General features: G+C 44.8%; 1 protein-coding gene across 1 annotated transcript in view; it reads right to left on the bottom strand.

The window, feature by feature from the left end:
- Positions 1-2500, bottom strand: part of raver2 (ribonucleoprotein, PTB-binding 2) — a 135181-nt gene that overhangs the window by 46192 nt on the left and 86489 nt on the right. The gene's annotated exons all lie outside the window — the stretch shown is intronic.

The raw sequence follows: 2500 nt of genomic DNA, 5'->3' as shown, positions 1-2500 counted from the left end.
TGTGATGAACATTATGAGTCCTGCCATCTCTTGTCACGGAGGACAAAGATTTTAAAAAACGAGAGTGCGTAGCGGGGTCTGGGGTTGCGATTTCATGAATCACGCTAAAGAGAGGGGAGCCAGTCACTCAGAACTGATGAGTGCTACGCAAATGGATTCTGCCGTCACTTGGCATACGCGGTAACACAACTCTAAAGGATTCAGATGAGAGAACTGTCACAGGAGTGTTGGTCATAGAATCCCCTACATACTCTTCATTCATCACCCGTGGCCTGTGTCTGTGTCTCTGTGTGTGTGTGTGTGTGTGTGTGTGTGTGTGTGTGTGTGTGTGTGTGTGTGTGTGTGTGTGTGTGTGTGTGTGTGTGTGTGTGTGTGTGTGTGTGTGTGTGTGTGTGTGTGTGTGTGTGTGTGTGTGTGTGTGTGTTCGTGTGTATGTGTGTGCGTGTGTGTGTGTGAATGCGTGATCTCGCTCAGTGTAACAGAGTCACCCGTACTTGTGTATGTGTGTGTGTGTGTGTACTTGCATGCGTGCATGTGTCACCTTGGTAGGGTGAACTCATACAGTGACCCATTACATCAGCACACATCCATCATCAATGCTAATGGCTAGATTACATTACAGCGTTTAACCGCCCGCCCTCATCCGCTATGGCGGTTAGCTCGCAGTGTCACAGAGCCATATGTCCGACCACTATATGGAGTCCCCTGGAGGATGATGGGAGTCGATGGGGTTAGAAACGCTATGGTGTAGGGGTGGGGTGGGGGTTGGCTCTACACTATCTAGAGGTTGGGTGTAAATACACTGTTCCTGAATGGAAAAATTCCAGTACTTGATTGCGATACAATGTTAGTATCAATGCTAGTTGCTAATTGTTAGTCCATAAAATGTCATAAAAACCACACTTACACACACACACACACACACACACACACACACACACACACACACACACACACACACACACACACACACACACACACACACACACACACACACACACACACACACACACACACACACACACACACACACACACACACACACACACACACAGAATCACTTTCACCACTTTCTTCCGGAGACAGTTTCAGTGCACATTTTCACAGTACATTTTCAAGCTCCTAGACTTCTGTCCCTGTGCTTGTGCGTGCTGAACGCTGTATGAGGTTAGCCGTGTATCTGATTAGCCGACTGACCCCCGGAGCCCTCTGCACACCTCAAGTGCTGCCTTTATGGGCCATAAACATTTATGCCGATGATGATATTTGCCACCTAATAACGGCACGGTTACGCAAGGCAGTAGAGAGGAAGCTTTGAAGTCTCCGTCTCCGGCATGACAGTGGTTTGGTTTCTTTTTATAAACGGATCCTGGCTGTTTCATGCGGTCACACTTCCTGGATATTAAAATTCCTGGTATTTACTCTGCACCCTTCAGGCGTAGCTGTAACTAGGCTTTCATGTGTGTATGGTACACTAAAGAGCAAATTAGAGTTCTGCAAACGGCGCACATCATTTGTCGCTTGGGTCTGGTAGTGAACCAGTTTTGCTGTTATGAATCTGCGCACGAGGTCTCATGTCGCGAGCCACATTTGGAACACATAATCTCCTTCACTACATTGCAAGCACTGCGGCCATTATTAAGCAATGTTGCTTTCTAGCTCAGTTACCTTAGTATTTTAAACTAACTGCAAATGCAATGTACTGGTTTGTACTAACTGCAAATGCAATGTACAAAACGACAGATTTGACAGACGCAGAGGCTATGAGTCGGAAGCATAAATTGGGCTTAATAGTGTGATTAGTAGATGATTAAGGACAGTGTTGTGGGCAATGCTTAAGGCTGGAAAAGGCAGCTGTTAACCAAGCCAAGTCAAATCATTTATTTATTTACTACTTATTACTATTACTGTACAGGATCCAAGATCAGGTTCCGGATCCGGCAGGATAATAGGGTTTTTCAGACTATCCGGATCCGGCAGGATCTTAAAGGGACACTGTGTGAGATTTTTAGTTGTTTATTTCCAGAATTCATGCTGCCCATTCACTAATGTTACCTTTTTCATGAATACTTATCACCAGCATCAAATTCTAAGTATTCATTATGACTGGAAAAATTGCATTTTTCCTACATGAAAAGGGGGATCTTCTCCATGGTCCGCCATTTTGAATTTCCAAAAATAGCCATTTTTAGCGGCAAAAATTACTGTACTTGGACCATACTAGAAAATATTTGTTTATTACTTAGTAAACTTTCATGTAAAGATAACATGTGGCAATAGGCAGCCCAGTTTCAATGAGCAGCATAGTTGCAGTACCTTTTTTGACCATTTCCTGCACAGTGTCCCTTTAAGCAGTGGATCCGGTATCCGGCAGTTACCTAAAAATCAGGATCTGGGGCATCTCTACTTTTTACGTAGCCTAGGCTTTTCAGTCAGTCTTTCACAACCCCAATCGCTGCATGAAGTGAAAGCCCTTCAGAAGCGTCCGTTGAAGGCAGTG

Source organism: Engraulis encrasicolus, chromosome 6 (genome assembly GCF_034702125.1).
Source record: "Engraulis encrasicolus isolate BLACKSEA-1 chromosome 6, IST_EnEncr_1.0, whole genome shotgun sequence".
In the NCBI taxonomy this organism is placed as follows: domain Eukaryota; kingdom Metazoa; phylum Chordata; class Actinopteri; order Clupeiformes; family Engraulidae; genus Engraulis; species Engraulis encrasicolus.
This window is presented reverse-complemented; position numbering and strand designations above follow the sequence as displayed.